The 25,358-nt window shown below is 38.3% G+C and overlaps 1 protein-coding gene across 5 annotated transcripts in view; it reads right to left on the reverse strand.

Annotated features, from left to right (window-relative positions):
• LOC119243557 (protein FAM170A-like) overlaps nt 1–25,358 on the reverse strand; it is a 192,109-nt gene that overhangs the window by 161,446 nt on the left and 5,305 nt on the right. The window lies entirely within an intron of this gene.

Here is a 25,358-nt window from a genome sequence, read left to right on the forward strand (position 1 = left end):
ATTAAGATGTTACCATCTGTTCACACTCTCAATACATTACGCTGGTCCAAACGACACAATGATGATAAATAAAAATCTTTGTAGTTTCCAGAAAAGAAGCCTAAAGCAGAGAATGGAGCTGGACCCACAGATCATTCTCACAATTTACTGGAACCCAGGTGTGGAAGCAGGAAAGCCTAGCTGGAAGGTGAAGGTCATGGGGGGGAGACTGGTTTACTGATGAAATTCAGCAATTAGTGTTCTTTTGTTTAACAGATTTTTTTTCAGTATTTGTATCTTTTTTACTTTTTGAGATACCTTGGTATATAACACTGTATATGATTTAGAGGTATAGGATCACCCCCTCTCAGGTGCTGTTACCCTAACACACCCACCACAAAGACACTCATAAGTCCATTTACCTTTTCTCCTTTCCATTCTGGTAGCTTCAAGCTTGCAGTCAGATTTCTAAGGCTTATTACTGGTTTGATTTTTTTCTGACTTTTTTTTTAAATAGCCATGTTTGTAAAACTCTGCCACGGTTTCAACTTCTATGTAGAAAGAATCTTTCTCCCTTGCATTTCAGACATTCCTCAAGAGATAATTTTACTTCTTCCTGAAGTTGGTCCTTCAGACAAGAGTTTCCCAAATGAAGTGCCATGGATGGCTTACAGAGACGATGATGTCCTCCATCCTTAGAATGGTTCATGGACACCAGGATGGCCAGAGTCTTGGGGTGATATCCCAACCCATGTGCATTTTCAGCTATTTCTCTCAGAAAACTGGGTGTGGTAACAATACCTGAATGAGGTGATCCCATACTTCTAAATCATATATAAATTGTAAACTAATGGTAACTATATTTAAAAAAATTAAGAACTACAGAAATACTATCTTACATGTATGCTATGATTTAAAAGTATTAGTACTTTGTATGAAGGGTCTGCAGTAGATTGCCAGGACAGCCATAACAAAATACCCCACTGGTGGCTGCAACAGCAGAATTTCATCTCCTCACACTCGTAGAGGACGTAAGTCCAAGAAGGTACCAGCAGGTTTGCTTTCTTGAGAAACAATTTTTGCCTTACAAATGGCTGCCATTTGACTGTGATGTCAAATTTGCCAAAATAATATGGTCTTCGCTAGCACCCTGTGGTCCCTTTGTGTGTCTCAATTTCCTTCTCTTTTTTTTTTATTACCCACAATAACAAAGATTTTTTTAATTTTTTTATATATATATATATTTTACATCATTGTTCATTTTTTTTATTTTTGTATTTCCCATACAATTGCACCCCCCTTATTTTGACCCCATCCCTCCTTTCCCTGCCCCCCCATAGTGTTTCTCTGGTTTATAGTTGTTTGTTGATTTTGATTTTTTTCTTTCTTATAGTTATTCTTTTTCCTGGTCCCTTATTTAGGTTTTCTAGATTCCTGTAAGGAGTGAGACCATCTGGTATTTTTCTTTTTTCTTTCTGGCTTATTTCGCTGAGCATGATCCCTTCCAGCTCCATCCATGTTGCTGCAAATTGCATGAGTTTATCTTTTTTGATTGCCGAGTAATATTCCATTGTGTATATGTACCACATCTTCTTGATCCAGTCACCTATTTTTGATTTGGGTTGTTTCCAAAGCTTAGCTATTGTAAATAGCACCACTATAAATACACGGGTGCAGATGCCCTTTGGAATTAATGTTTCTGTGTCCTTTGGGTAAATACCTAGGAGTGGAATTGCTGGATCATATAGAAGCTCTATCTTTAGTAGGTTGAAGAATAGCCACACAGCTTTCCATAGTGGTTGGACCAGTTTGAACTTAATTTCCTTTTCTTACAAATACACCAGTTAGAATGAATTGGGGTTTTCCTTACCAACTAACAATCTCATTTAATTTACTTTCCTGTGAAAAAAGTCAAAATATAGTCACAGTCTTAAGCAGTGGGGGTGTCAGGGCTTCAATGTATGAATTTTGGGGGAAAATTCAGTAATAATAGGGTTCTGTTGTTGATAAATTCTTAGTATTTCATTTGAAAATACCATAATCTTATCCTTGGCATTAAAATTGTCAGCTGGAATTATACAACATCTAGTATACTATATATAAAATTGCAGACTTCTAATTGTTTTCCATATATGTACATATATTCATATGTATGTATAAATTTATATACACAGATGAAAATTTATGTACATATATTTAACTAATTTCTGAAATATATGATGTACAGAATGTAATATGAAAAATATACATTTATAATATAATATATGTGTATGTATGTATACTTGTAAAAATATTTTAAAATGGCCTGGTACTTGAAGATATAAGACAATGTGAATAAAAGCCATGAGGGATAAAAAGGTAGTAAGACACACCCCAAGAACTTCCATAAAATAAAATTATCAGGAAAATTTCAATATAACTACTCTTATTCTGTTCAAGGAAATAAAAATAACTAAAATTTAAGAATAAAGGATTTTAAATGATGTAATTAAATTTCTAAAAATAAAAAAAATATGACTAAATTAAGAATTTCATAAATATGTTGACTAGCAAAGTTTACACAGTAAAAGAATTTATGAGCTGCGATAGCCTGGAGAAAATAAAATAGGAAAAAATTTTTAAAAATGCAATACCAAATAGAATTTAAGGGTCAAGCAAACACAAATGGAATCCCAAAGGAGAGAAGAGAGAACACAAAGAAAAAGCAATGTTTGAATAAATAATGGCTGGCAGTTATCCAAAACCAACAGAAAACAACTGAGCACCTGACTTTAGAACGCTCAGGTGAGCTAAATAACAAATAACCATAAAATTACAGACATCATGACAAAAACAACAACTTTATGTAGTCAGAAAGAAAGGACAAATCGCCTTCAAAGGAACATCAAAAGGAATTTAGTGTGTAATAAGCATATTGGGAGCCAAAGATAATAGAATTATAACTTCAAAGAGCTGTGGCTTAGGGCTGGGGGGTTAACTGGATAAAAAAGGGTGACTTTCATGGGGGGGGGATGGAAAGCAGATTTGGGGAGGGATCATGATTTAGTGTTCACTTATATACTGTCATAAAGCAATGTCATATCAATAAAAATTTATTAAAAATAAAAGAAGGGCTGTGGAGGGATACAAGGGTCACTAACAAAGAATTTTATAAGCAAAAAAATCTTGCTCAAATGTGGAATTGAAAATGGTTTTGGCCTAAAGGATGTAGTTGCACAGCACTGTGGAGGTATTAAATACCACTGGATTGTTCAAAATGCTTGATTCTGTATTATGTGAATTATACCTCCATAATATAAAACAGGGTAAAGTAAATTCATTTTTTTAAGATTTATTTATTTATACAAGAACTGGGGTACAGTCAGAGGCATGGGAGGGTAAGAGGATTCACCAGAGACAGAGTGGGGAGCAGAACAGGGAGACGGACCGAAGACAATGCTGAGGGGAGCAGCAGGCAAGACAGGAGAGGTCTGCTGCGCCATGTGGGCTGCTCCCTGGCCAGCCAGGAATAGACCCCGCACGCTGCAGAGTCTGTGGGCAGCTTCATAGCATGGTGCTCAACCCACTGTGCCACCAGGGAGGCCCAAAGTAAATTCATTTTTAAAGAGGACTTATTACCAACAATCCATACTATAATCATTAAGTCATCTCAACATATTCAGTTAAAAAATTTTGTTAGGGGCCTCTGTGGTAGTGCAAGGGGTTAAGTGCAGCACTGTGAAGCTATCCACAGCCATTGCAGCACGAGTTCAATCCATGGCCAGGGAGCTACCCACTTGGCACATCAGACCTCTTCTGCCTCACCCAATGCCACCATCAACCGTGTATTTCAGTACATCTTCCTGTTCTGCTCCCCAGTCTGTCTCTGGTGAATACTCTCACTCCCTGCATCTCAGGCCTGCACCTCAGCTCTTGTATGCATGAATAAATCTTTAAAAAAAATTTGTTAAGTTTTAGCAACTATTCATGATATAACCTAGCACATTAGAAGGAAATCTGCTTAAGGTGGAGTAACATCATACTAAATGAAAGTATGTTGAATGCTGTCTCTCTGAGTCTTATGAGAAGGTATCATTGTAATAAAGACCACAGACAAAGAAATAAGACAAAAGAATAGAACTCACTGCTCATAGACTTTTAGATGGATCTTTAAATTGCTGAATGCAAATCCCAACTAGCAATCACTGGAGGAAATTTGGGAGTTTCTATGTTCATAATAAGAATAATTAAGTGAAATCAAAATGATTTACATCCATTTTCAAAACTAGACAATGAAAAAAAGATAGAATGTATTAAAATATATTTTCAAACCAAGGACTCATGGGGGAGAAAATGTGACCTAAGATGCAGTTTATGCCATTTATTTTTTTTTCCTAGAACTGGGGTGCAGGCCAGGGGTGTAGAGGGTGAAAGGATTTACCTGATACAGAATGGGGAGAATTGGTGGATCTACTGAAGTACACTGCTAAGGGGAGCAGCAGGTGAGACAGGAAAGGTCTGCTGCACCACACGGGTTAGTTCTCTGTCTGGGGATCAAATTCAGGCCATAGCAGTGATAATGCTGAGACTCAACCACTAGGCCACCAAGGAGGCCCACAGAGCTTATGCTATTCTTAATGCCAGAAAAGAGAGGAAGGGCGCCAGATATCCATTTTGACTTAAATTCTCATTTTTAATTGATTTTATTATATACAGAAGCTAAGTTAAGAATATAATCTTAATGAAAAGGAACTTTATTTTGGAATTAAGAGGAATATGAGAGAATTTTCTTTGTATCTCCTCCTGCTGAAAGCCTAATTAAATGTGCAAACTTTTATCAAGTTCAAGATTAACTCCTAAGCAATAGAAAAGCTTTAATCATTAATCACAGCAAATGTGTTGAAGACATTTGAACATTTTTCAGGTATTTAAATATCAAAGCATAGAAGATGCCCATCCCCTCAAATTCCAAATTATCAGGGATAAGGAGTTAAAGAAAATTAATACACCCAAGCCAGCCATTTCCATGCACTCACTTCTCTATGCCCTCTCCATGTAAATACCCAGACTGGGCTAAGATACTGCAATGTGAAGAAATTATTTTATTTCATTAAGATTTATTTTTATATATTTATGCATACAAGAACTGGGTGTAGGCCAGAGGTGGGAGTGGTGGTGACAGGATTCACCAGAGACAGAGTGGGGAGCAGAACAGGTGGGTTGTCTGAAATACACTGCTGAGGGGAGCAGCAGGCAAGACATGAGAGGTCTGCTGCACCATGTGGGTTAGCTCCTTGGCTAGGGATTAAACTCATGCTGCAGTGGCTGGCAAGAGCTTGACAATGCTGATACTTTAACCCCTGTGCCAGTAGGGAGGCTTTAAAGAGATTATTTTAAAGTAATAGTTTTTAAAAGGATTTTACAGCAGTATGTGTAACCAAAGAAATTTCTAGGCATTGCAGTAGTAAACTAGGTTCTTCGGAAATTTGTCATTAACTTACCCTTTCTTCTTTTTCTAGAATCACCTATAGTGGTACAAATTATGGCCACCCATGGAAATAGGAACTCCAAGTCAAAAATGACTACATTTGACAAATACAAATCACAAAAATGATAAGCAACAACCTGCACAGCAGCTACCCTGCACAAGAAAAAACATTTAAAAAGAATGCTCAAGAGTTTTTAATGAAAGTAATGCATATCCTAATTATGTGAGGGAAGATATAATTATGAAGTATTACAATGTAAAACTAAAACATGAATCTACACTTCCATACAGAATAATAATTACAAAGGAGTCTGAGAAGTACGGACTTGAACTTTCAAGATTCCTTAAGATTCCAAGGTTGGTCAGAGATGATAGGAAGTAGGTATAAAATGAAACCATTTTTAATGTTTACTATAAATAAAAATGTCAGTGGAAAGTGCACAATGTGTTGTAGTCACATATAGCAATAATATATAATAAGGAAATAATCATGCCTTCAGACATCAAAGTGAACACATCTGAGGACTAGAATGGAGAGAAAAATGGAAATTGAAAGAAAATATAATTACATTTTATGAAGTTCAAAACCAAACAATACTCTGCTTAGGACTACAACTTTGTGTAGTCAATGTTTCAAAAAGATTACATCACTTACTGAATGTTTGCCATTGCATGAATAAAGTAAGATTTTGCCTCAGAGGGCCTCAAGCTATTATTTGGGTTGCTTTCTGGATTTTTTAAAGGTACATAATGAGTAAATGGTCTTATTGACATTCTATTATAAACATATGTTATGACATTTATCAATCATGTGTTAAAATATTCTTTTGTATATACTCAATGTTTATAAAATTTGAAAAAGAAAAGCAAAATAAAAATTCAAGGTAATCACAACTAGACTTTAAAATTACTGGAAGACAGAGGAAGCACAAATAAAGACTTCAATCCAGGAAATCCAAAACCAGGGAAGCTGAAGGATCAATAGATAGCAGCTTAGCCAGTGGAAAGGAAAAACATGTCTTCAGAAAAGGAAATAGCTGTCAGTGAATGGCAAGGGAACTGGTGGGTTTACTGTAGGGTGAAGGGAGTGAGCCAGTACTCCAGTTTACAAAGTGAACTTTCACTTAAAAGCTATTTAACAAACAAAATATATAGTATTATCAGAAGGAAAAATATTAACGCATAGTGTGGAAGACAACTGTGGTGGCATTCTTTCTGCCTCTTGTGCTCCATGAAGTGCATGCTTATCCACCTGACTGCATTCTAACAATGACTAATGACTGGAAGATTTAAATTATAGCTCACATCCATTAATACAAAAGTGGCTTCGAAGAATATTTAATTTTCAGCAGTCTCCCCGTTGTCTGCAGGGATATGTTAAAAAGATTCCAGTCAATAACTGAAGCCACAAATGGTACCGAGTCCTATATATACTGTGTATTTCCCTATGCATACATACCTATGCCAGTTTAATTTATTTATAAATTAGACACAGTAAGGTATTAGCAACAAAAACAATAACACAATTATAAAAGAATTCTACAATAGAACATTTATAAAAAGGTTCTGTTACAAAAGTAATGTGAATGTGGTCTCTCTCTCAAAACATAGTTTCTGAATATAGTTGACAGGGGGTAACTGAAAGCTTTGAAACTGAAATTGCAGGAAAGGGGAGGACTACAGTATTTTTTTTTTTTTTTTTTTCAGAATTACTGCGGCATAATTAACAGTAACCTGCAAGCTGTTTTTACTGTACAATGTGATGATTTAAAAAGATTTCTTTTAATGGAACTCATCTATGAACAGGAAAGCCAGTTTTGTGTTTCCATTTACTCTCTACCCAACTCTTATTTCCTTTTATTTGGGGTGAAGGAAAATAAATAGGTAAAGCATGGACTGTACCTTTTAAGTGGGCTTAAAGCTAATAAAGGGGGCCTCCCCTGGTGGTGCAGTGGTTGAGCACTGGGCTGCAAAGCAGCCCACGGCCTCTGCAGCGCAGGTTGGATCCTGGCCTCAGCAAGGGTCCCACACGGTGCACAGACCTTTTCTGCCATGCTTGCTGCTCTCCTCAGCAGCTACTTCATCAGTCTGCCTGTTCTGTTCCCCGCTCTGGCTCTGGTCAATTCTCTCTCACCCTCCCGCGCATCTGACTATACCCAGTGCTTGTATAAATAAATAAATAAATCTTAAAAAAAAAAAAAAGCTAATAAAGGTTAGCCTTTACATCAAAACACCATGTCCAGTAGGCAAAGTACTTCTGTCAATATGTGTATAGCGGCAGGGTGTTTTAAAATATTAGTAGATATTCCCTTCTCTTTATTTATTTGGTAGACCCTGGCCTTTACCCATTTACACACTCAAACTGTGGAACATGTGCTGCTTCAGGAAAATTATTTACAATAAAGAAGAACGACTTGAGATTTTTAAAGGCAAAATCCAGAGTATGGATAGGTTTGGAAGCCAGAGAAGTAGAGAGCCATATTTCAGTCTCTACCCACTACCATAGCCAAAGATTCTCCTGATCTTATTAACCAAAATGAAAATCCATACATTGTGCAAAAATGAAAAATGATGTAAGAATTATATAAAATTATATATATATACACACATATATATATATATATATATATATATATATATATATATATATATATATATATATGATTCCCCTGATCTTTGAGGGGAGCAGGCAGAAGACAGGGAAGTGCAACAAAGAATCAAAATCCAGATGACATAAGAAATAAATAGAATTGGGCATCCCTGGTGGTTCAAGGGCTTAAGATGCAACCTATGGGGCTGTCCGCAGCCTCTGCAGCAGGAGTTCAATCCGGCCAGGGAGCTACCCATATGGCGCAGCAGACCTCTCCTGTCTCGCCTGCTGCTCCCCTCAGCAGTGTATTTCAGTCAGTCTGCCTGTTCTGTGCCCCACTCTGTCTCTGGTGAATCCTCTCAATCCCTACACTTCTGGCATGTACCCCAGTCCTCATATGCATAAATAAATATTTTTTAAAAGAGAGAGAAAAGAAATAGAAATTTCAAACTTATGGTTCCCTAGGAACTGCTGGTCCTGGGCCTTGCCCACAGTAGGCCGAGTGACTGAAATTTCAGACTGTTTGGGGATGGTGACAGACACACTAAGTCTGTTCCTGGTCACCTTTTAAAGACAGGTGGGAAGAAGCACATGAGCTTAGAAGCCCTTATTCCCAACACCATCAGGAGACTGAGGTCTACTTAAATGAATACTTGAAGACAACACAAAGGCTCAGCTGCAGGAAGAGTTCTCAGCCATGGAGAGCATGGTTCATGAAAAATAGGGAGAGAATAACAGGAAGAAAGTAAAAGTCAGATTTTTTTTTTTTTTTTAAGGTTCTTAGAGGCTGGCCTGCAAAGGACAGAATGCCACCTTGGTGTGGGGGTGGAGGGATAATTTAATGACAAAGGGAAAAGTTGACATGAATCTTCAAACATTAAAGAAGAAATCTGCATTTTTAAGTGATTGCTAGGGCACCAAGCACTGAGCTAAAATATGTGGAAGCTCCTACAGGCAGGTCTGCCTTATGCCTCCCCTGAGGGTGATGTGCAGGAACAAATGTGCCTGACAACCTGCATTGCACTGGTTACTTATGCTAATTTTGGGCAAGCTCTAGGAGTTCACTGTCCCAGAGACATGGAGGCATAAATATGGTTGGTTGCCTCCTATAAGCACAGCTGTGTGAAATAACCTGCAGGACCCTATAAAAGTTGGGGGAACGAAAAGGAAACAACTTTGCATGTTTTAATCTGTACTCTGCAAATAGAGTTTTTATATTTTAAAAGGGATCCACAGACTAAGTATATTTTAAAAGACCCTAATGAAACTATCTAGGGGTTTCTGTGTAAATACCGGGCCAGCATTTCTTGCTACCAGAGTGAAAACAGTGGGCATACAACAAACACTCAAGGAATTTGACAGCTCAGGGTCATCTCCTAAATGCTTAACCTGGGGTGTTGAAAATACTATGAAAACATGCCAGTGAGGCACACTGCTACTTACTGGCATGTCTTGCTCATTAGCAGGTCGCATTCTGAAATGATTCAGTGGGACAAGAAAAAAGACTTTTTTTAAAGTGGAAGGAAGACGGTACATTCAATAGTTTGATGCCTATTGTGTTAGGAAAGTAGATGTAAAAAGCCTAAAATAAGCACAGAGACAAAAATAAAGGCTGCTGGAAACAAGCAGCAGATCTCATCCCCAGAACTCTGCATGTGGCTGAACTCATACAGGTGTGAGACAGTAGTTTGACTAAAGGAGAGAATTGCAAGGAAAGAGGGAAGGAAGGACAGGACAAAAAGAGAAATTTAAGAGAGAGCAAGGGGCATCTGGTTGGTTGCATTCTGAAAAAATGTGAAGTGCCCAAAATTGACACAAAAAGTCCACTGCAGCAGGGAAACAGGACCTCTCTTAGATATTTACGCAGGGGCTGCCTTTTACATACCCCTTACAATAAAGTCAATTTCATTTGTAATATTCACCTTGCCGAGCCAGCCACAATATCACATTCTTCTAGTTCCACACATAAATAGAGCATATTTATTTTTTACTGTGCAGGACAAAGTGGGTTTTAATGTCTTTATATTTTTATATTCAACATAATTAAAATGAAACAAATGAAATATATGTGTATTTTAAATTGCACAGATGTTGTACTATGGCTGTTCTTTGAAACATAAAATCATTTTTATTTCAAAGTGCAGAGGAAGAAAATAAAAGTGCTAGAAAATATTCCCTTTCATTCAATTAAGTAAATGAACTCTCCTCCTGGAAGATGAAGCTGTCACTGGATTAACAGTCATAGGTTAATGACAGCTTTTTGGATACAACCATCAATTAAGAATGTTTTTTTTTTTTTTTTTTTTGCATAGAAGAACTGGGGTGTAGGCCAGAGGTGGGGGGGGGGTCAGTGAGAGGATTCACCAGAGACAGAGTGGGGAGCAGAACAGGAGGATCTACTGAAATACACTGCTGAGGGGAGTTGTGGGTGAGACAGGAGAGGTCTACTGCATCATGTGAATCAGCTCCCTGGCTGGGAATAGAACGTGGGCCATGCTGAGACTTAATCCCTAGGCCTCAAGGGAGGCACTTTTCTGATTTTTTTTAAAGATTTATTTATGCATACAAGAACTGGGGTACAGGCCAGAGGTGTGGAGGGTGAGAGGATTCACCAGAGACAGAGTGGGGAACAAAACAGGCAGATTGACTGAAGTATACTGCTGAGGGGAGCAGCGGGTGAGCCAGGAGAGGTCTGCTGCGCCATGTGGGTAGCTCCCTGGCTGGGGATGGAACTGGTGCTGCAGTGGCTGCGGAGAGCTTCATAGGTTGCGTCTTAACCCTTTGCGCCACCAGGGAGGCCCATTTTTTCTGATTTTTAATAAAGTGCTATACCACAAAGGATTTTTTAATCTTCAACCACATTCCTTTGTAGAATGGTTTCTTTTTTCCCATTTGCATAATTTTCATCTGTTAGTTAAATAACACAGCTCCCTGAAGTACACTTAGGTGACAGGGTAAACTTCAGAATGTTAATGGAATTGTAATTGGCCTAGTTTTATTTTTAAACTTAGTAATTATCAAGGGTTAAATATTTCTTCACTATTAAGTGTTCCTTGACCAAGAAAGAGATTTATGTCTTGAACACTTTAATTACAAAGAACATCCAGCCTCCCGATTTCTCTTACAACTTTATTCTATTAGTCAGTGTTTCCCCAGCCCCTCAGTAAACAAGCCAGCTCTGTTGCTATCACAAAATCATCAGCTGCGCATGAAGCTGGAGAAACTTATGTTTGCAGAAGTAGTAGCTGATTTTGACTGTTAAGGTGCAAAATACCATTTGTTCTTTAGTTTAAATTTAGAAAAAGGCTTTTTCATGTTTTTTTCCCCTTCTATATCACTTTTTTATCTGTTCAGAAGAAAAATGATTATTGTCAACAGACACTAAGTACCTCAGGAATAGAATTCCTTGACAGGATGTGTTTCTGCCAGATAGGGAGAGATGATGGACGAAAGTCATTTTACAAAGTGAAGTTTCCAAAATAAGCCAGAGGAAGACATCCAAGATCTACTGGGTGAGCAGTTGTGAAGATAAGGCCACAATCCTGCACTAAACGGGAGAGAGACCTGATAGAGGCAGGCAGTGGGCAACAATGTCTAATAAATTTAATCAACTCCTACTTTAGGGACCTCAAGGCACTGAAAGGAAACTAAAATGGATGAATACATTATTTTGATTTAATAAAATTCTGAGGATTTTATGGCTTACAGAGAGAAACGACATATAAATGTTCACACATATCAGGGGTGATGATCAGTCTGGCCCAGCAATCAGGCAGGACGGTGACAACACTGACTCTGGGTCCCAGAGGTCCCTGAATACAAAGCACTAACTCTTTAGATACTGAATCATGAAGACTTGGGGGTTTCCGGACAGAAAAGGTTAGTGAATACCAAGTTGCAAAGTTTATCATCTGCATCTCCTATTGAACAAAGCCTTCACCCCCACTCCCCGCACCACCTTAATTCTGGGAATAGTTACCCCTTCCAATAGACATGGCTGAGGTTTTGTTTTGTTTTTCTCCTCTCCTAACTATACCTTTGTCCCTTTCTATCATCCTGGTAGACTTTTAATCCAGCAATATTCCATCCTGTGATCTAATCATAGCTTTTAAATACTGTACCCATAACTTTCCTCTCACTTCATATTTTAAGAGTAACTTGTAAAATGACACAGTTATCCTGACCCCTCTCAGCTGAGAAGAGCTCTTCACTCCCTAGATTATACTGTGCAGTCAGCCATGGGTGTGGCTCACCATCAGAGTTGGAAAAAGTTCAACAGCATCATTTTAATAACAAATTCCTTTACATTCACAGGAGTTCGTGACACACTCTCAAGTTAGGGTACTATCTTTTTTCCTTTTTATAACCAAGTCCCCTGGGATGGCAGAATCAGTGCAAAGTTAGAGGGAGAAAGAGTATTATTAAATGCATTCAATTAATGGTTTTCAGTACTTACTATGTGATGACACCAAATCACTTAAAATCATTATGAGGAGGAGGTAAGATAGGACTGCAACAGGGACCAGCCAGCACTGGGGATGTTAGGCCAACAGGATTAAAATACAGGAATGGTAAATACTGTGATGTGGGCAAAAGCTGGGGGCATTAACAATAGGGCTACACAGGACATCAGCAGCACAAGGGCAGAAGACATTTAGGGGCTGCTTTTGGAAGGTACTGATGAGCTGGGTGAGTTGGGTGAGCACCAGTGAACCTGCAAAGGAAAGAGAAGAGTGCGGGCAGCAGCCGCTTACTGTAGTTATTAAGGAAATAGGCTATGAAATTGCAAAGTTGCAAAGGGATAAGGAGGATCAGAATCTGAATTCCCTGGTTTAATAACTATGTGTCTGGGCAGATGACTTTTGAGTATCTATTGACTCATAGGCAGCTTTAGTGAGAATGAGAGTGAGAGAGAGAGAAAGAGAGAGAGAGAGCACGCACTTAGCAGCAGGTACATACTCAATCAACTGCATTTTCTCTGCACAATCTTGGTGATGTATTCAGGGAACTATAATTATGTCTACATATCTGGCGTGAAAAGGCTCAAGTTAGGTGATGATAATCAAGCCAGAAAGAAAACGGAGCGTTAAAAAGCTTTCCGGTAGAAATTATGAATTGTTGCAAGCTGTGATTTCTGGAAGCTGATGCAGAGGTAGAGTTTGAAGTGCCTGAGGAATCAAATCTAGACATGAAGGATGAAACAGGATAGGGCAGGTTAAGAATCCAAGCCTTGAAGCAAGCCCAAGAAAGGCATGGCCAGTTCAGCAGGTAAGGTGGCTCCCAGTTGTTGAGACAGGCAAACTCAGCAATTGAGCAGCAAGTCCTTCCTTGAAAGACGATCTGGGAGGCACATCTCTGCATTTGCCACAATAGCGTTTCTGAAAGCCTGTCCTCTTCCTCTGTCCTGGCTGAATGCAAGGTGGTCCTTCTCAGCTCCTCAGACTTGGAATGGGCTCCTGACTCTTTATAGACAACGGAATGTGAGTGTTCTCTATCTCCCTTACACCATGTTCTTCCAGGAGACTGCATGTTCCCAGTGGTGCGGGACAGAGGAGGCTGTGCCACTGTCTGGCTACAGGGGAATGATTCCAAGAAGTTCAAATTTTAGATGTAATAGCAAGAGGATTACATTTTTACAGGATCTTAAGGCAGAATTGCCTTAAAGATGATCAATTTGGCAACAACAGGCAAGATTTCTAAAAATAGATAGGGCTAGATCTAGGTGAACAATTTATTAGCTGTGGCTTAAGTGAACAGATAGATGACAAGGGAAAAAGACTTAAAGTCAAGGAAGAATTTAAGCGACATTTCAGGCATTTAAGTGGTAACTACAATATTTGATGCCCAAGTTGGATGGAGGCAGAGGATGTAGTGTGGGGTGCAAGACTGGTGTCATTTATTACATCTTCCATCAGAGTAGCTCTGGTAGAGCAGAGCAGCTAATATTTACTGAATGATTTTCATGATGACCGTTGCACTAATCACATTGAACACACTCCACCATGTTTTAGCAGTCACTAGCCCTTCCCTTCTACTTTGCAGGCAGAACCCTAGCTTTAAGAACTAATCTTTCATGTATCTCTAAGGAATCCCCCTAACTCAGGGTTAAAAATTCATTGTCTCTGCCGATCTTCAGAATTTTATTTCCTCTATCAAAGATTTGCTAGTTATGATCACATGGCAGAAAAAAATAACAAGGGGGGAAGTCTATGTAGTAAGTGGCTTCTGGAATAGTTTTCTTCATAATTAAAAAGGGGGAAATAAAATAGGAACTCACTTGTTCCTGTTTTGTGCACTGCCATGGGAGGCCTCAAGGCTAGGAGCTTCTGCTGTTCTTACTTCCACCCTAAAAGGGTAAGTCAAGAGCTCCCAGATAGAATGACCCGGAGCCAGCAAGCACTCACTCTGACACAGTCTACCCTGGGACTTCTTGCTAGGTCAGGTAGCATATTTTTTCTCATTGTTTAAGCCACATTTAGTTTATTCAGACACTTGCAGCAAAAGATACCCAACTGATGAAAAGTTTTGATGCTATTACGTTTGAAGGAGGTATTAGAACCACCCAGGGAAGAACCCCAAGTTCTCCAAATCTACCAGGAAGTGTGGGAGAAGCTCCCATAGATTTGGTACTCATCCCAATGTTACTACTAAGATAATTTGTGTTGTTTTTTCCCCTAAAACCTGAACTCAGATTTCACAATCTCAGGTTTCTTCCTATTTGAATGACATCCTTTTGTTAGGCAGTTAGTAAATTGATGGGCAGTGTATCTAGGACCCCCCCAACCTTGGAGATGGAGAAACTGGGGACAGTTAGTCATCTGCCCAACCTGTTGTCAGGGCTGATAAAATTACACCCATGGAGAAGAGGAGAACAGTGAGTGACAACTCCTGCTGGCCCCTGTAAACCAACAATCTGGAGGTGCTTGCACAGTAAACCACAGAAAGGGACAGAGAGAACAGCCCCACCTCACCCCATTTTAACCAGGAATCTCCCCACTATTCCTCACAGCTGTTCCTCCAGACTCTGCCAGTTCAGTCCCCTCCCCAGGGACAGTCAGTAAATAAAGTTTCCTTGCTTAGGGGCCTCCCCGGTGGCACAGCAGTTGAGTGCTGGGTTGCAAAGCTGCCCGCAGCCTCTGCAGCGCTGGTTTGATCCCGGCTGCTCCCTGGCCTCTGGGGGAGGGTCCCACAAGGCGCGCAGACCTCTCCTGCCGCCCGCTGCTCCCCTCAGCAGTGTCTTTCGGTCCTTCTGCCTGCTCTGCTCCCCACTCTGGCTCTGGTGAATTCTCTCACCCTCCTGCACTTCTGACTGTACCCACTGCTTGTATAAATAAATAAATAAATCTTTAAAAAAAAAAAGTTTCCTTGCTTAAACATGGCTTCGAATTCTTTCCTAGCCAAAGTAAAGAACTGGCGCTATCCTCTCAAACCCAGTAACACCTTGTTTCATGGAATTTCAGAATGACAGAATTTTCCTCACTTCTTGCTATAACCCTTAAATATTTCACTGACTCCTCTTACCACATCAGATGAAGTCTCTTAGCTCTGAATATGAGTTGCTGAAGAACTGATCATAGCAACTGATCATACCAATCTTCCAATAGCAACTGGTTTGTGACATCTATAGGGTTATGCCCTGCATGCCACGGGACTGGGGATGACTTAACTGTAGCTGCACATTTTCAAGGGACTCATCCTTTTGCTGACATACTCAGATCAGCTCTGCTGTTTCCTTAGCCTCATTTGTGGTTCCGTTGAAACTTTTCTTCCAACAGGATAACATTGTTTAAATGTTTTCTTCCTTCAGTATAAACAATCTCAAGAAGCATCACCTTTCAAAAATGCCTTCATTGCACATCTACTATAAAATTGAAATGAAAAGAAGGCATTTTCAAAAATATACCTGACGGGCAGACAAACCTGGAAAAATCAAGTATTTCAAAACATAAAAGAATGCTAAACAAATCTTAAGTTTAACTGAATGTTATTCTGCTACATTTTCTTTTTTATTTGAAACTGAGTCTTAAGGCATAGACGACAATAATACTAGTATGCTCTCTCAGCACGATGCTCTACTTCCTAAAGTGAATCTTTATTTTAAATAACAAGTCCTGCACATCCCAGGTCTTCTGGCCTTCTCCAAGACTTTCCTCACACACTCACCTCCTCTCTTGTATCAACAATGTCTCAGATTCTCCATGAAATATTAGCACTGGCATTCAAAGAATCACTAATGATTTATTAATTCAAAGAAAACATTCCCTGAGCTTGAACAGAATCATCCTCCTCCTGCTGCTCCATTTCTTTCTTCCTAATTCATTGCCAATTTTCTTGATAAACTTACGGTCACTTCACAGATCTTCTAAAGGCTCTTCCACCCTGGTTTCTATCCTTTCTGCTACAGAGATGATTATTGTAAAGGTCACAACAATTTTCATGCAGTGATCACCTGCCTCATCTTTTTTTTTAATTTTTATATAGAACTGTCATGTAGGCTACAGGTGGGGCAGGGGTGGGGGGTGGTGAGAGGATTCACCAAAGACAGAGTGCGAAGCAGAACTGGCAGATCTACTGAAATACATTACTAAGAGGAGCATTAGGTGAAACAGGAGAGGTTTACAGCACCATATGTGGGTTAGCTCCTCACCAGGGATTGAACTCAGGCCTTAGCAATGACAGCACTGAGACTTGACCTCAAGGCCACCAGGGAGGCCCACCTTCCTCACCTTAGCCAGGCCTTCTCACTGCGTGAGCATGGTGCTCACCTTTATCCTTCAAAGTCTGTCACCTTTTCTTGCCTCGGACCCCCATTCACTTCTGGTTGTGGGCCTATATTGTTAACTACTTCATCATCTCAGTCTCCGTTGCTGGCTCATTTCCCCCAGCTCCATCCCTAGCCTGGATTATTTAATCTGCCCTAAGTTTATGCCTTTAAATAGCGTCTGCTTCTATGACTTCTACCTCTATAACCTGAGACGCAAACTTGCCTTAGACATCCAGACACATGTATCCAATGCTCTGTTTTGTTTTGTCCACAGGTATCTTAAGAAGCATCTTAAAATGACCACAGCCATACAGAAGTCTTAATTCTCTATCAGACAACCAATAGTTTCTATTTAAAATTAACTGTTTTAAATGGGCAATCCTACCCAATTTCTTAAGGTGAACTCAGATATTGTCCTTGATTTTTCCCCATTCATCAGATATCACCACGCTCAAGTATATATAACCAAAACATCAATAGGTTATATATAATTAGCCTTCAAAACAAATCCAAAATCTATCTTCTTGATTTCCAATTCTGCTATTAAAATCATCATTGTCCAATCAGATTTTCAAAGCAGCTTAGAGGGCCTTACTGCTTCCATTCTCCCACAACATGTAGTTTATTTTAGTGTTTACTTCTTAGGTTAATTTCATTGAACAATGATTTATATGCAATTAAAAACATCTATTTTAAGTTTATAATGATAAATTTGTCAAATGTACAGCCCCATATAATCATCCCAATCAGGAAACAGAGTATTTCCACCACCATCCAAATTTTCCTCACAACCATTTGCATTTTGCCCTCTGTCACCTCTGGCCCAGGCATCAAACGATATGCTCTTTTACTGCAGATTAGTTAATTGTTCTCTAATTATGCATATGTAAGTTCGTGTAAATTGCTGTACATCTAAATAGGTTGTTCCATTTTATTGCATAATACTATATTGTTATTTGTATATATTGCAATTTGTTAAAAAAGTACAAAAGAAAATCTTGTGACATTAGTATATATAAAACCATTAAATAGAACATAATAAGGAATGATTATCAAAATGAACTTCCCCCAATAAATGTAACATAGACCTCAGGGAGAGGATACTAAGAAATCCACCAAATCAAACTATCCCAGAGAGCATGCATAGGATGAATAGCTTGCCAGTCAAGAATCTAGTGTGCTTAAAAGACAGAACCTATTTTGCTCTCATAGAACTCTAAATTTGCCTTTTCTGGCACTTTCCTCAAATGTGACAAGTGAGGTGTATGATGAGCTCATTAGTAATTTTATTCTTAGTATTTCCCTCACAAGGATGTAGAATAGTATGTTCTATTTACTACTACATATCTTTCATATAAAATATAATACCTTGTATTAAGAAAGCACTGACATTTTTATGTAATTATAGACATGAGCTTGCAGTTCCAGAAAACACAGTTCTGGAAAAATATAGAACACTTGAAATATTCACCAAGGAAGCATTTTTTGATCCGTAAGCGTGGGGATTCATGGCCAACAAAAACCAAAAACAAAAGAAAGCAGCAGCTTTCTCTGAGAAACACATGGAGGTCTAGAGGCTAATATCCTGAGCTGAAAGAACAATCTCTGGAATACTAACTACAGTCATTAAACAATTGGTAAAACTTATGACTATTCCAAATATAAAAAGTCCTGGATGACCTATTTCAGAATTTAGTCATATAGGCTTATGGATAGAAAAATGTATATTTCTAAGGAAATGCACATGACAAGGAATAAGTATATTATTTTCTGAAAAACACATCAACGCTGATCACACTAGGGAAAAAAAAAAAAAAACAAAAACGAGGTAAATTCCAGTGAAGGGTTTATTAGGGGGAACATATTTGATGAGATGAACATAAAAATGCTCACTGACACACTGAATAATTAGAATGCTAAATTGTCAGTGGGTAAGAACATGGTAAAAATAATTAATTAGGTGAATAGTTTGTTAAATTTCAAACATGCAAAAAAGTTTAAAATGAATTCATTTCAAAGATCTAGTAAACTTGTTAATCATGTAAGTCAACTAAGTTCAGAATATGCATTTCATCTTGTTTTGTCTTTCAGTGAGTCTCTCCTTCAACAGGCTGCTAGTGAAGCTGAGTAATATGAGTTCCTGTGAGGCAAACACCTGGGAGGAAACTGGGGCTTGTAAACGCAAATCGATGTTTGCCTTAAATTATGATACAGACTCAAATCTCCATTAGCCAGAGGACAGTGATGAATACAATAAGCTCATCCCTGCCTGTGAAAATGAATGACTCAATAGGCTGATTTAAATAGAGATGACTCTCATTCTAGTAAATCTTCATTACTGTGAGCAAATCAGGTTGTAACCTTTTAGTGTTCTTAGAAGAAATTGGTTATTGATCATAAACAAAAGTCATAGAATTTGATACAAATGTAATGAAATGAGAATCAGGGAAGTATCCTTCATGTTAATGGCAGTTGACACAGCCATGGACCTTCTTTTGAAGTAATTCAGATCTACTTTAATGGGATTTTCTCCCACAAGAAACATTTTCCAAACCCTGAAATTTACTGTGTTCATTCCCTGTGATGTGTAGCAGGATTTATTTTTTAGAGTAATGGCTTTAGCCCATAGAGCTTTCTTAAGTTTTGAACTTATAACTCCCTTATTCTTATTCCCTTTTTAGTTTATGATTAAATGAAATAGCACATATAAGTTTTCTCAAGTAATCATTTAATTCCCCGCAGGCATTTTTCTTAGGCAGTCTCAAAGCAATTTTCAGATACGTATTTTTAAGTTTATCAGCAACTTGCCTAAAAAAAAAAAAAAAAAAAAAAAATTATGTCCTTTGCCCTGTCCCCAAATTTTTGGATTACAGTTCGTTGTTTTTTTCACCATAGAATTTCTTTTTGCATTTGATATCCCATATCAAGCAATAACACATTGCTAGTTTTAAAGCAAAGGACTGGAAATAGATTTTTAGAAATAATGTGTTTTTCATAATAACTACACAAATGGTTAAATACAGGTCCAGACATGAATAGAGGGACCCTCCTTTCTACTGTCTTAAAACACATAAAATATGAATAAAATCCTGAAAATAAATATCCTCAGTAGGAAAGATTAGCTTATAAATTGTCTTGTAATTAAAATTTAATTACAAATTCTGTCAGCTTAGGAAATAATTTACACTTTAGTCAGAAATGCATCCATATGAAAATATAATCTGAACTGAATTTGTCAAATTAAAATGTTGAAATACTGTCATGACATTTGTTAATAAATATTAACATAGTTAGCAAGATATGTTTGAACTCACACATTCTAAAAATGGTTCAATGATTATTCATTACTTTGCAAATAGAATTTGCCCACACATTACAAGAATTAATTGTTCTTTCTTTTTGCTATGACACTTATGATATCTCTGATTTAACCTTAAATACATTTGTACAATAAATACATGGCTTGAGTATTCAAGTACATCACTTAAAAATATAATTAGAAACCGCATGGATACTATCTAAAAAGAATGGAATAAATATAATTAGCAACCTGATACAGCTTTAGTAAAATATACTGGAAAAGAAAAAATTGTCAATACTAGGAACATAAGGATTACATGTATATTTTTTATAGATTCTTGGGATCTATTTAAAAAAAAACAAGATTAGGCTCAACTTCATGACAACAAACTGGACAACACAGTAGAAATGAAAAATTTCTTTGGAAAACACAACTTACCAAAATTGATGTAAAACATATTTAATATCTTAAATGCTATAGAAACTAATTAATTCTCAAAAATCTGTCCACAAAACACATGTAACTGCATCAAACTTATAAGGAGAAATACTTTCAAAGATAGTTGAGGAGGGAACACTTCACAATTTAATTTGTGGGGCTACCATAACCTTTATATTAAAATTTGGCAAAAACTCTGTAAGAGAGAATTACAAAGATTGAAAGAAAGCCTTAGATGTAAATTGGATCCAACATTATAAACAAAAATATATCATGACTAAGCTGGATTTTTTTTCCTGGAGTGCAGAGTGATTTTACAATCGAAAATCAACCAATGTAATACAAAATATTAACAGAATAAAGAAGAAAAGTGGTGTGGATTCAAACAGTCACAAATAAACCATTTCACTCACATTCATAAAAGAAGAAAAGGGAATTTATTCTATCTTCAAAAAGTCAACTAAAAATACAGCTAATACCATATATTAAGGTGAGGTACTGAAATTTTTGCCCTAAAGATCAGTAACACATCATAAATGTCACAAACATGGAATATTCTAGGCAATAAAATAAAGTGATAAAAAATAAATAAAAGGCATGAAAATAAGAAGTGGAAAAAAGAAAACTATATTTGGAAATTACAGGATTTCCTATACAGATTATTCTTCTGATTTCCTAAGCAACTATAATAGAATGGTGCCCAGGAAAAGGGGAGGTTCCAGGTTCCCTGCCCCACCCAAAGGAGGGTGGAGCTGATCAGGGAGGAGAAGTAGTTGGAGAGGAGACTAGAGTAAGAAGGAAGTAGGAGGGAGCCAGAAGGATAGCAGGAGGAGGCACATGGAGCAGAGTGACATGTGAAGAAACTCCCTTGCCTTTCGGTCCTGGACTGGTTGAATCAGATGTAGGTGAGAGACTCATGGGGAGGTTAACAATGGCAGCTTTTTTCTTTATTTTGATTTTGCTCTTTTCTTCCCAGACTTGTCTGTTACTGACCTCTTTCTATGGGTCCCCTCCAAAAGGTGCTTTAGCATTGAGGCAGGCTTTTGGGCCTTGCTCTGGGCCAATCCTGTTTGGGTGGACTTTTACCCACAAGGGTATGGGTAACTTTGAGTGCTTGATTTAAAAACTATTTTGTCTTTTTTTTTTTTTATTGTTCACTAATTGTATTAAAGTTCCTTTCCATCAAAGGTTTTATATGTTTTGTCTTGATGCAGTGGATAGCAGAACCTATTTAGAGCAGGCAGGTTTGAGGGTTCTGGGGTACCCCTCTCCCTGTCCTGTAAAACAACTACCTCAACTAAAAAGTAACTTTAAAAAGTTTCCAAGTACAATATAAAAGAAACTATTTCCATATATTTTGGGAAATAATTGGAAAATGAAATTTTAAAAATTGCATTTGTAATGTCAAATGATATAATTCACTTGGAAAAAAATATACACAAAATGTAGACCTTTGCACTGAAAATAGTGCTAAGACAAATTAGACAAGAAAAAAGGGTGAAATATATCTTTCTCATGCATAAGAAGACTCACAATTGTCCTCAAGTTGACCTAAGATGAAGTACCAAACTAATCACTGCAGGAATAAAAGTCAAGATACTCCAGTGCCCCTTCCCCATCCCCCTCAAGTCCCCCCAAACACACCCAGTACCTGATATAAAAACTAATATCCCCCCAAACACACCCAGTACCTGATAAAGAAACTAATATCCATGCTGAGTCCAGTTAGAACAAGACATATAAGATGCATGGCAATCCATCCCTGATCTAGGGTAAACTGACAAATTCTAGGAAGGGGCACTGGCTGTGAGAAACACCCCAGAAAAAGGGAAGTCCAGGAGGCCAAATGGCTACAAAGAGTCTGGGAGAAATACCCAGAAACAAACATGGTTCAAAGGCATTGCTAACAAGTCTCCATGTGAAAAGAGACCAACAACCCAAAACTAAAACTCCAATATCCCCAAACTGGCAAGAGTTTCAAACTAAGATTTTTTTTTTTTTTAATTTTTTAAGATTTCTTTATTTATTTATACAAGCACTGGGTATAGTCAGAAGTGTGGGAGGGTGAGAGAATTCACCAGCGTCAGAGCAGAGAGCAGAGCAGGCAGACTGACGAAGTACACTGCTGAGGGGAGTAGCCGGCGGCAGGAGAGGTCTGCACACCATGTGGGACCCTCGCCCGGTGCTGGGGATCGAACTGGCACTGCAGAGGCTGCGGCGCAGCTTCACAACCCAGCGCTCAACTGCTGCACCACTGGGGAGGCCCTCAAACTACGATTTTGTCCCAGGGAGACCAGCAGTACAGATCAGGTATTTACCTAAATGCCAGTAAAGGAGAACACAGTACTTTCTTTCCTGATCTTATCTACATTTTTATTTTATTTCTTTTTTTAAAAAAGATTTGTTTAGGGCCTCCCCTGGTGGCACAGCTGTTGAGCATTGGGCTGTGAAGCTGCCCACAGCCTCTGCAGCACCGGTTCCACCCCAGGCTGCCAGCAAGAGTCCCACATGGTGCGCAGACCTCTCCTGCCGCCCGCTGCTCCCCTCGGCAGTGTATTTTGTCACTCTGCCTGTTCTGCTCTCCGTTCTGGCTCTGGTGAATTCTCTCACCCTCCCGCGCCTCTGACTGTACCCAGTGCTTGTATAAATAAATAAATAAGTCTTTAAAAAATGAAAAAATAAAAAATAAATAAAAAGATTTGTTTGTTTATGCATACAAGACCTAGGGTACAGGACAGAGTCGCAAGGGGTGAGAGGATTCACCAGAGAAAGAGTGGGGAGCAGAACAGGCAGACTGACTGAAATACACTGCTGAGGGGAGCAGCGGGTGAGGCAGGAGAGGTCAGCTGTGCCATGAGGGTAGCTCTCTGGCCAGGGATAGAACTCATGCTGCAGAGGCTGTGGATAGTTTCATAGGTTGTGTCTTAACCCCTTACACCACCGGAGAGGCTCTCTATCTACACTTTTATATGTTAAAAGATCACCTAGGGGGCCTCTCCAGTGGTGCAGGGGGTTGAGCACAGCACTGTGAAGCTGTCTGCAGCCTCAGCAATGCAGGTTTGATTCCCAACCAGCCAGGGAGATTCCCACATGGCGTGGCAGACCTGACTTGCCCGCTGCTCCCCTCAGCAGTGTATTTTGGTCGTCTGTCTGTTCTGCTCCCCGCTCTGTCTCTGGTGAATCCTCTCACCCTCTCATGCCTCTGACCTCCTGTACCCCAGCTCTTGTACAAAAATAAATAAAAATAAATCTTAAAAAAAAAAAAAAAGATCACCTAGGGAACTTCCAAAACAGTGCCTAGAATGAAAAATGTTTGTTCTGTTTTAATTCTTGACCTTTTACAAAACACCTGGGTGTATCACCTTTTATATTTAAAGATGAAAATGAAAACATGTTTAATGGATTCAATTATTTCTTTCTTACCAATTTAAAATATTCAATTATTAAAAACATCCACTTTTACCTGTTAATTATAGTGATTAGGCAAAACAGAAACACTTTCCACCTCAGGAACAGCACTTTAAGTGTATTTTTGACAAGCACACTGCTTTCAACACCACTCCTTATATTGCCTTACAATACAAAGGTGCACCTGTGGCTATGGCTGAGAAAGTAGTACAGAAGTGGAAGCCTCAGCAGAAAAAGTGAGACAGTTCTTGAAGTGACAAGGTCAGCTAGATAGGTCAACTATTTGGAAAGCCCTGGGACAAAAGCCTATTCTTTCTTTCATGGCCCAGACTCTGCATGTGGGATTTCAGGCTGATGAGTCTGAGCAAACATTATTTTAAGCAGCAGCCAGATGGATGTGCAAATTGCATGCTTTGGTGTCTAGTCATTTTCACGAAAGGTAGGTTTTGTATTAGTTTCTATACTTAGCAGTGGCCTTAATCTCCTCTCTATGAAATTCAAGTTGATGACTAGTCAATAGTCATTAAAGCAGCTATAACACTGTGCTGGATTGATGATTTCTAAAAGTTGATACTTTGCAAATTTAGTTAGTTCTAAAATTATTTCCCAATATTGAAATTCTAAAACTTGTCCTATTGACTTTTGGAGATTTTTTTTTTTTGGGGGGGGGAGGAAAACATATACATTGCTTCTGGTTTACTAATTAAGCCTTGCAATGGCTTATTATTAATGTCATCACTGTAAACCAAAATAGAACATAAATGTTCACAATTGCTTCTGCTACTGGATGGGAGAAACCACACTGATAAAAAAATAATCAATAGAAGCCTGAAGAAAAATCAATACATCAAGATTTAGTACAGTGCCAACTACCAAAAACATCCCTTTTTCAAAAATCTATTTAATAAAGCTTAATTATGCCAATTTAATTTTACTGTGTCCTCATGGAAAGCAACTATTCAATAGCAGTTATGGACTATTCACACAATTGAAAATTATCAATTTGTCCCTAACTTATTCCTTCTCCATATTCAATCATGTGCAGGTCTTTTTGCATTGGTTTTATTAATGAACTCTTCAAACATTTCTATTTGTCTTTGCTATGAAATTGACCCCATCTATAGAGCTTTTTTCAGAGTGAGGTCTTAGCATATGAAGAATTCAAGAGTTAAAAAGAACTGAACAGGAGGAGGGAGATACATTAACATCTTCCATTATCGATCATCATATGATGCCCCAGTTCTTAAAACATACTCAATCCCAAATGCACGTCCCATGTGAACATAATGTTCTCAGTGCTAAGGACTCAACACAGCACATCCTTGCTGTTTACTAGTAATGATAATATAATGATAATAAAGTTAAGGCAAACAAACTTATTTCCTGGCAGTCTCCCCTAAGATCATTACTA

The sequence above is a fragment of the Talpa occidentalis genome, unplaced genomic scaffold (assembly GCF_014898055.3).
Source record: "Talpa occidentalis isolate TD23 unplaced genomic scaffold, MPIMG_talOcc4v2.1 talOcc4.13, whole genome shotgun sequence".
NCBI lineage: Eukaryota > Metazoa > Chordata > Mammalia > Eulipotyphla > Talpidae > Talpa > Talpa occidentalis.